This window comes from Strongylocentrotus purpuratus, unplaced genomic scaffold, assembly GCF_000002235.5.
Source record: "Strongylocentrotus purpuratus isolate Spur 01 unplaced genomic scaffold, Spur_5.0 spur5_scaffold_5, whole genome shotgun sequence".
In the NCBI taxonomy this organism is placed as follows: Eukaryota; Metazoa; Echinodermata; class Echinoidea; order Camarodonta; family Strongylocentrotidae; genus Strongylocentrotus; species Strongylocentrotus purpuratus.
The window spans coordinates 8,544,690-8,555,625 of NW_022145611.1; positions in this window are offsets into that span (position 1 = coordinate 8,544,690).

The window sequence follows — 10,936 nt, forward strand, 5'->3', positions numbered from 1 at the left end:
CAAACCATCAATGGCCACATCAACACAAAATAATGATAGCCAACTCGCAGGCAAGTTTCTTATCGAATGCCTCAGGAGTTCCTCAGAAAAACAGCAACTCGAGGAATGGCTTCTTGGAAGTCTTTAGTTTAATTCAGATTTCAATATGGATTTTAGAAATATCTATCTAAAAGGGACAATTTTTAAATTACAATGATTATTCTAATTTGTTTAACAAGAGTTTGATATAATTACAGAGAATAACATCTTTTCTAAATGAAACCTGATATCCATCCTCCAAGATTTGTCAGTTGTTATACCTTGTTGAAGAAAAAGAAAGAATGTAAGGTCAATGTGCGAGTATACCTCACAAGCGTACCAAAGTATCATGCGAGTCGTGACAAAAATATGACGATACATCTAAAAAGGGGAGAACAAAGTAGACTCACAGAGTGCCTTACAGGGGACAGGGTGTTGTTCAGAGTGAATATAGCAAGGCATTAATCACTGTGTGGTGAGAAGCAGACATTAGGAAAATACAGGAGGGGAAAACGAAGAGAAATTAATTAGCTTACCAAAAAATTACAAATAATTAATTACCTGAAGACCCAGTTTACGAACGGAAAGAAGGACGACCAAAGCGGCGTAGGCAAGGTTGATATCCTTGCCTCCTTGAGATCATAAGTGAGAGGAAAGAATCCTTACTCTGTAGAAAAACTGACTATCAAGAGTAATGCGAACAAAGCGAGTGCATGGAAGGATTTGGCACATTCTTTTCACGCCAAATTTGGAAAGAGATGGAGCACCACACAAATAAAAGAATGGTACAGAATGCGCATGAAGTTGTGACAATTATCAATAGTGGACAGTTAAGTGTAGGTTAAGCACTGAATTATATATAGACAGCAAGGGAGGAATGCTTAAACAAACTGGTTGTCTTAGGATTGAAGTACGTTTAAAACTGATTAGTTAATTCTGAAAGTTGGCAATAGGTATAGGAATTGGAAATTCGAGGCTATCCTGTCGTAGAGACCTAAGGATTGAAATTCGCATAAATATAGCCGACAAAGCGAACTAGCATGTCGAGACTTGGGGTGGATAGACCCGTGAGGAAAACTTGCGTTGGGCGGTGACTAGGCAATAAGAAGATAGGCAGTTGAGCATTTGGACTCAAACTTGGAATGGAGTGATTATTGGATGGCTGCTGGTCAGCCTAGATTGACCATAAGTTGAAGCGGCTATGGTGTGTTTAGCCCAGAATAGAATTACTTCTCAGGTTTTAGTAGGAAAGGAAAGGTACACTTTGCAGTAGAATTTAGTTGCTAGTAATCTATTATTGTTACATCTTAAACCTGTCCCTAGAACATAATACTGCATCTCCCAATAAACAGAACACTAAAAAATAATTTCTTTGGGAGTGTATTTTAAGTGATTTTAAAGAGGTGCCTTTTGAACTAGACTTAAACGTTATCGACACGTGCCTTCATTTTTTTTAAAAAGGTACTCCTGTTCACGTTTTCATCGCACCTAAAATCCACCAATTTATCACGCGACTGGAGTGACATGATTCCACCTACCTCTGTAAATCAAGTGTTTATGACCAAATAACCACTTGACCAAGCAACGAGTTATTTGTCCGTTAACCGATGGTGGTGATAAATAAGTAATTATTTGGTCTTTTAAGCACCTTTATTGATTGGTTTCACAGGTTATCCAAGGTTGATGGTAATGATCACGTTACTTACACCGGCTAATCGTCTTTGTAAGACAGGGCCCTGATCAATTGTTAATTGATTTTATTGTATTCTGTAGCTCCTGCTACTTCTGACGGAACACAGATACAGATTGAGAGGGTGAAGCTCGGCATTAAAAAACAAAGACTCAGTGTTGAAAAAGAAAAATTGCAAGTGTTGAAGGAAATACTTGCAACAATCAAGAAAAATTCCACTCTACAAAACGAATTGTAGATTTCCTGCAATACTTTCATCTGTATTTTTTCCATTTTGTATCTCATATGTGGCAAATTTCCAGATAATTATTTTGAATAAATGAATACTTCTATAATGTGGGATTGGTGATAGCTACAATCGTTTCACAGAAGTTTAAAAATCGGGGTCTATTCGCTATTCATAAGGACCGCTATTCATAAGGTCCGCTATTCATAAGGACCGTTATTCATAACGTGGAAATACCCGTACTTCCTGGTCCGCTATTCATAATGGCAAAAGAGGGTCACTATTCATAAAGAAATAAGGTTCGTTAATCATAAGGACCTCTATTCATAACGTGAGATGAGGGTCGCTATTCATAATTCATATTAAGGGTCATTAATCATAAGGACCGCTATTCATAATATGAAATCAGGGTCGCTATTCATAATACGACGAGAGGGTCGCTATTCATAATACGAAATGAGGTTCATTACTTATAAGGGTCGCTATTCATAACACGGGAAGAGGGTCGCTATTCATAATACGAAATGAGGGTCGCTATTCATAATAGGAGAAGAGGGTCGCTATTCATAATAAGAGAAGAGGGTCGCTATTCATAATACGAAATGAGGGTCGCTATTCATAATAGGAGAAGAGGGTCGCTATTCATAATAGGAGAAGAGGGTCGCTATTCATAATAGGAGAAGAGGATCGCTATTCATAATACGAAATGAGGTTCGCTATTCATAATAGGAGAAGAGGGTCGCTATTCATAATGGGAGAAGAAGGTCGCTATTCATAATAGGAGAAGAGGGTTGCTATTCATAATACGAAATGAGGGTCGCTATTCATAATAGGGTCGCTATTCATAATAGGAGAAGAGGATCGCTGTTCATAATACGAAATGAGGTTCGCTATTCATAATAGGAGAAGAGGGTCGCTATTCATAATGGGAGAAGAGGGTCGCTATTCATAATAGGAGAAGAGGGTCGCTATTCATAATACGAAATGAGGGTCGCTATTCATAATAGGGTCACTATTCATAACATGGAATGAGGTTCGCTATTCATAATACGAGAAGAGGGTCGCTATTCATAATAGGAATAGAGGGTCGCTATTCATAAAACGAAATGAGGGTCGCTATTCATAATACGAAATGAGGGTCGCTATTCATAATATGAGTAGAGGTTCGCTGTTCATAAGAGGAGTAGAGGTTCGCTTTTCATAATACGGAACGAGGGTCGTTATTCATAATAGGAAATGATGGTCGCTATTCATCATAGGACTAGAGGTTCGCTGTTCATAATAAGGAAGGAGGGTCGCTATAGCAAAGCATTATATAAGAGGAAGGGGGAGAGCAGCCGGGTCACCGTGCCCCAGAAGAAGAATACCCCCCCCCCTCGTCTTCCTTCGGCAATAATCGGGCAAAAAGTCACCATTTGGGGCCGAAAGGTAAATAAATTTAACTGGGAAAGTGGAAAATAAAGCAGCGGTGAAATAACAACTGCAGAATATCCCTCGCTGTTCTTTTTCGATAAGCCTAATATATAACCCGGGTGTAACCATAACAAACTTGCCACATGATTTTGTTTTTAATTTATACCTCTAACATTTATACCTCTGACATTTTTTCCTCTGACATTTTTTCCTCAGACATTTTTTCCTCTGACATTTTTACCTCTGACATTTTTACCTCTGACATTTTTTCCTCTGACATTTTTACCTCTGACATTTTACCTCTGACATTTTTACCTCTGACATTTTTTCCTCTGACATTTTTACCTCTGACATTTTTTCCTCTGACATGTTTACCTCTGACATTTTTACCTCTGACATTTTTACACCGAGCCCATTGGATAACAAATTTCAAACCTACTTAAAAACAAGACAAATATTCAGGGCCATGTGTCGCCTTGGGGGTGTCCTCCGTCCAATATTTCCATTTGTTATGAGCATTTTGGATATTGCTTAGGCCTATTTCATTTTATGAATAAAAACCCTCATCACGTATTATGAATAGCGACCCTCTACTCCTATTATGAATAGCGAACCTGATTTCTTATTATGAATAGTGAACCTATTATGAATAGCGACCCTCATTTCGTATTATGTATAGCGACCCTCTTCTCCTATTATGAATAGCGACCTTCTTCTCCTATTATGAATAGCGAACCTCATTTCGTATTATGAATAGCGACCCTCTTCTCCTATTATGAATAGCGAACCTCATTTCGTATTATGAATAGCGACCCTCTTCTCCTATTATGAATAGCGACCCTCTTCTCCTATTATGAATAGCGATCCTCTTCTCATATTATGAATAGCGAACCTCATTTCGTATTATGAATAGCGACCCTCTTCTCGTATTATGAATAGCGACCCTCTTCTCCTATTATGAATAGCGACCCTCTTCTCCTATTATGAATAGCGACCCTCTTCTCATGTTATGAATAGCGAACCTCATTTCGTATTATAAATAGCGACCCTCTTCTCCTATTATGAATAGCGAACCTCATTTCGTATTATGAATAGCGACCCTCTTCTCCTATTATGAATAGCGACCCTCTTCTCCTATTATGAATAGCGACCCTCTTCTCCTATTATGAATAGCGACCCTCTTCTCATATTATGAATAGCGAACCTCATTTCGTATTATGAATAGCGACCCTCTTCTCCTATTATGAATAGCGACCTTCTTCTCCTATTATGAATAGCGACCCTCTTCTCCTATTATGAATACCGAACCTCATTTCGTATTATGAATAGCGACCCTCTTCTCCTATTATGAATAGCGACCCTTATGAATAACGACCCCGATTTTGCATTATGAATAGCGACCCTCTTCTCGTATTATGAATACCGACCCTCTTCTCTGATTATGAATAGCGGTCCTTATGAATAATGAACCTTATGAATACTGACCCTTTTCTCCAATTATGAAAAGCGGTCCTTATGAATAGCGGTCCTTATGAATAACGGACCTTATGAATAGCGGACCTTATGAATAGCGGACCTTATGAATAGCGACATTGACCCTAAAAATCAACCCTCAGGAAGGAATATGAATGTCACAGAATGGAAGTGACTGTGAAGTGAGAAATATCAAGCAGGCAATTAGCAGGCAAGAGAGAGCTACACAAGAAGCATACAACAATTCAACAGTGTTTAACTTGCAACTAAATGTATAGTTGCCAAGTCCAACAGGGGTGAGCTCTTACAGCTTACAAGCATCGCCTCTCGAAGGGGGCCCTGCCGGGGTCCTCAATTAAGGCGCTTGGCATTGTACATTTTGAGAGGTCTTTCTACACGAGTTCTCGCGCTGCACAAATCGTTTACCACGGGCCTAAAAAGGAAGTCAAAGAAAAGACAAAAACACATGGATGCATAATGTTGGATCTGAGTGTGACATTATTAACCTTATTCAAGATTTCCTCAAATATATATTCTCTTCAATTTCTCTTCCTATTACAGACAATGGTGGTACCTTGCAATCGATGTAAGAGAACGTTCCATAGCTACCCAGAGTATAACTATCATCTAAGAAAGGTTCACCAACGGTTGTTAACCTTAAAGTGTGGAGTGTGCCCTTTTGAGGGAGAGGAGCGAGCGTTAATGCTAAATCATTACCAACAGCTACACCAAGAAGAAGTAAACCAAGTGGATTTTCTGGTATACAGTATGGCAGGTTCCAGATACCAGAAGGAGGGGAAAGTAGAGCAGAGACAAGGAGAGGAAGGGCAGAAGAAGAAACAGAAGGAAGAAGAGGAGAGGAAACTAAAACGCAAGGAGGAGGAGAGGAAACGCAAGGAGGAGGAGGAAAGAAAACGCAAGGAGAAAGAGGAGAAGGAAAAAAAAAAAAAAGACAAGACAAGAAAGGAGAAAGAGAGGAGGACCAAGCAGGAAAGGGAGGCGAGGAAGGAGAAAAAGGAGAAGAAAGAAACGGAGGAACAGAAGACAACACAAGAGAAAGGAGAGGAGAAGACAGGGAAAGAGAAGACAGAACAGAAGAAAAAGGAGGAGAGAGAAGGAGAGAAAAAGGAGAAGAAAGAACACCAGACCATCCTACTATCGATCTACATGTACACGAGGAGGAAACGGATTTCTCCGACTCCGACTCCGACAGCAGTTGCAGCGAAAGCTGCGAGGTATGCATTCCAATTAGAAAGAGGCCTTACCTCGCTCTCACTACACCTAGCACTGCGGAACAGGATAATATCATAATAATATCAAGAGGGTCATCACCAAGGTTACGGTTCATACCAGCTGGTATGAGGAGGGCGCACAGGGACATCTGCGATTGAAGAGAAGGATGGTGGAGACGTCATACCCAGAAAAACTACCTGAGCATGTGGAAGAGTAGATTGTGTTTTGGGAGGGGTTTAAATATGCATGTAAATAGGTAGTTAATATTCTCATTGTTATTGTAAGTCGTGTGATGAAATGTTTGAAGAGCAAATGTTATTGTAATATATATTGTAATAGATGTGCAGAATATTTCTGAATGCAGTGATGTTTTTTTTTTTTTAAACCGAAATATATTTTTCCTTTTGTATCACTGGGACAGTGATTTATTTGGTAGGGGGTAGTGTGATGAAAAGCCCTCTAGATGGATTCATTTATATTTCTAATTCCTGCTTATAATTGCAGCTTCAAACGTGAGAGGATTTTCTTAGTGTTAGTCGGTGGCTCTTGGAGTTACACCGCACTACGTTACTATGTGTATTGTCACTGTTGTATTGAATGAATGAAATTCCAGTGATCAGCTGTTCGATCTGCAGAACTGTGGCCTATATCTCTGATTAGACTGAAATACTTTCTTTTATTATCTATTAAGTGCGTACGCACAGATTTATGACTGAGAAACTAGTGCAGTCTTATAGAATTTCTCAAGTGCGCGTATACTTTCACCTGAAAGTCACAGGAAGGTTACTACGGCAGATTCCATATATGGGACAGGTAAGGTCATTATGTGTTGATAAAAAGATGTTTGATTGAAATAAGACAAAAATGATGACTCACAGTATTTGTGATTTCCTTGGAAGTTGATTTTATTGACATTTATTTCATACATCCATAAAATATACTGCATATATGTGTTATTTTCCTTAATACTGGGACAAGTTCCCGTGAAGGATTTTTGTTTTATACCACTGCGTACGGACGGTGCCTGCACAGTTGCTTTACGTTACGACCTATGGAGGTTTCGTGCGTAAGCCTTTTTGTATAGAATACGCGGGAGACACAAATTTTGGATAATTTGGGAGGGCAAAAAAAAGTATAAATAGGGGTCCCTTTCGCCAGTTTGGGCACTTGTTTTTGGAGACAGAACCAAGTTGGTCAGAACCTTCACTCTTCTCAGAGTGACAGCATAAAGTACAGACTACAGTACAGTACAGACTACAGTACAGTACAGTCCCTAGTTTCCCCATATAGACTTTAGACTTGAGCATATAGCTTTGTGAGTACTTCTTATCTTTAATAGATAATTCTGAATTCAATTCAAGGGTTTACAGCGAGATGGTTAATTCATCTTGGGAACCAAATTTGGATTTTCGTCACCCTTTTGGTTAGTGACGATTTGGCATCTTAGTACATGTACGTCTCGTCACCGGTACGGTTGACTGCAAATTTATCAAACATTTTATAGCATTTGGACAGCAAAACCAAAGTCTCCCTCTTATTCTATTACAGACTTGAATTAAATATTACAGGTCTATGAAAGATTGTGGAATTATTTATGTATTTTCAAGATATTTATTGACATTTTAATATGGTCACTTCATGCTCAGGAAAGGCATGAATGTGAAGTGATTGGAATTAAAGAAGATTGATTACTGTTTTGATAGTAACATCAAATTAGCTGGTGCAGATGTGGGTGGAGAAGGTGAAGACGATGCATCTCAGTTCAAGATGACTGTCAAAGACCAGATTGTAGACTTTTTTGAGACCCACCCAAGCTTCTATGTGAAGAATGATGGAGACTACAAGAACAGAGACAAAAAAAATAGATTGCTGCAAGGCTTCGTCAAAGAGCTGGGCCACGGATACACTGCATTATAAGGAAAATCTCCTTGTCAATTCTGATCATAGCTATTGTGATTTTAGTGACTTTATTACAGTTCATGCATTTCCTTTTCATTTTAAGGTCCTGAACTGTACAATTTCCTTTTTAACAATTGGTACTATATCTGATGGAGGCAGCTGCTCACCAGAACAACTGGGGATTCATGTTCACAACTCAAACATCAATGAGTGGCAATTAACATCTTGGGCAAGATAGAGTCCATCTCAATAGATCTGGAATACGTCTCCTGGCAGCCAACCTCTCTCGTAATATCTACAGATGCCAGTTGACGAGAGGTCAGAATAGAGCTCTAAATCTAGGTCAGAAGTCCTATGCCGATGTGACTGCTGATAAGACAGGGGTTCATCTAGCCCCTATCCGATATGCGTCGGGCTTTACAAGACGTATGCTAATCGCGTTATGGAGACTGACATCAACTTTTTTCAACACATTTTTTATTTATGTCTCAGGTAAAGGATAGGAAGAACTCAGCGTGGGATCGGGGTTGGAAGCCCTCAAAGCGCATGGAGTGGCACCATCCAGGACAGGAGCAGACTTGAGACTGGCGTGGAATGAAATGGCATATAGGGCGCGTAAATACGTAGTCGTGACGAAATAAACCGTATATTTATGAGATCAAGGAAAATAACCAAAAGGACAATAGCCCAGGACCTGGTACTCCTCTTCCTGTACTTTCTTTGAAGTATCTGTACGACACATTATCCTCGTCTACAGGAGACAATTTCTCAGACTTTCCAGACAACCCACAACCTTTCACGGTTGCTTCTGATGACAAACAACCCCAGATGACCCAAGACAAACCCCAGATCTAGAAGAAGTGACAATTAGTTTGAGCCGGGCGGCAACTGAAATTGGACGTGTAAAATTAGTGTCAATAACCCTAGTTAGAGAGACCTTCTATTATGTTCATAGTAGGGAAAAGAGAGGGGAGGTGGTCAGGTGGAGACAAGGACATTCGATTTTGATGAAGACCGTCATAAAGATTAACATCAGCTGTTAATAAAGATATTTACAACCGAAAGCTTAAATTGTAATATTGCTTTCTCTTTTATGTGTAATTGTATAGGGGAGAGGAGAATAGACAGTGCAAGGCGTGACATGTCAAGAGAAGAGTTTTGCAACCTAGTTGCGACAACATACCCTACGATGACACAAGGATATACTCTGGCCGTATGCAGGAATAGGCATCTTGAGCATCTTCCTCCAGATGTTGCTGATTCAAACAGCATTTATCAACATCTTGGAAGAAGATTCTCAGGACGCGAAGGCGAGGGCAATAGAGCAGAAACATCTTGACTTTGCCATGAAGGTTCAATTGGAGCAGGCTGAGGCCAGAAGACAGAGAGATGCTGCTGTCAAAGATCTCCAAGTAAATATACTGCGTGTGTTGATTTAATGACAGTGACTGCATTGTTCACTTGCATTACAATATAATGCTCAAGAGCTGGCCCTTCTAAATGCTGAAAAGAAATGAAGAAAAAAAACTTTATCTATCTAGTCCAATCAATCACTTTACACTGGACACAGGACTTATCAACACCATAGCTTTGCCCACTGGGTTATGGAAGCAGGAGAATGTCAAAAACATGGATATACGTTGTGTCGTAATTCGAATTACCACACTACCTAAATAATTGAGTTGTGTAGTAATTTGAATTGCCACACTACCTAAATAATTACGTAGTGTGGTAATTTGAATTGCTACACGACGTAATTCCGAATTACTGCCCAACGAATTAATGTCATGACGTTAAATAATTAAGGTCGTGTAGCAATTCAAATTAACTACACAACCTAATTAATTACGTAGTGTAGTAATTTGATTACGTTGTGTGGTAATTATAATGACTGCTCAACGATTTAACGTCATGATGTTAAATCAACCAATCAGACCGTTCGTAATATATGCGATGCGAAGATCAAGCTTTGCATGTATTATGCATTCATAGTATGCTCCGACGATATGCTCGCTGTATGTATGTGTAGCGTGCGCAAAAATCAATATCTGATAGATCTAGATCTAGCTATCTTATATCTCCGGTAGCTCCATGTCCCTGGTCTAAGTAGGCAGTGCCAATATCATCATGGCACTCCTCAATAGTTTCTTGTCAAGAATTTCATCATTGGTAAATCAGGTAGTTAGATGTTTAGAACAAGAGCAACCGTCAACAGAAACTTTAAATGGTGTCCACAATCAGATGCACAGCAGTTAACAACAACTCTCAAGAATACGGGGCACGGTCGAGGATGGAGAATACACACAGTTACGTGACGGCTTACAGGTAAAGTTTTGGTTTTCTATAAATACCAATACTAAATACAAATACTAAATATCTTTCTAGGTGGAATTGATCTATAGTGAAGGTGTAGACCAAAAATTTCTGTCTCTTTCGTTCAACAACAAGAACAAAACAAAACAAAATATTGATCGCGGATACCATAGCCATGCCCATGTTTCCAGTCAGCAGGTGCAAGCCCCTACATATCACTTTAACAACTATACTGTAAACATTTTTAACGAATAGTTTTATGGAGTTATTTTCTACAGAGTTCTACCAGTTGAGTTACAGAGTTTTTTACCGAGTTCCACCTGTTCTACCAGTCGAGTTGCGGAGTTCTACCTGTTCTACCAGTTGATTGGTAAGTTGACACTTCGGCATATAAAAGTATTAATGACTGCTTTAATATTCGAGAAATAGTAAAAGCACGCCTCGGGCAATAGCACAATTGTAACCTTCCCTTGAGCGTATAAAAACAACTATTTCTCTCAAAGCAGTCATTAATACTATACTGGATGCTGGAACTTTAATATGAAGGTACTAAACGAAGTCAAACTTTAGACGCTGGAATTTAAATGTGCTGCTTTTAGACGCGGGAATATTTCTAAGTCCACCTCTTCCCCTATGATGCTGTATATTAGAAAAAATGGGCAACTTCCATA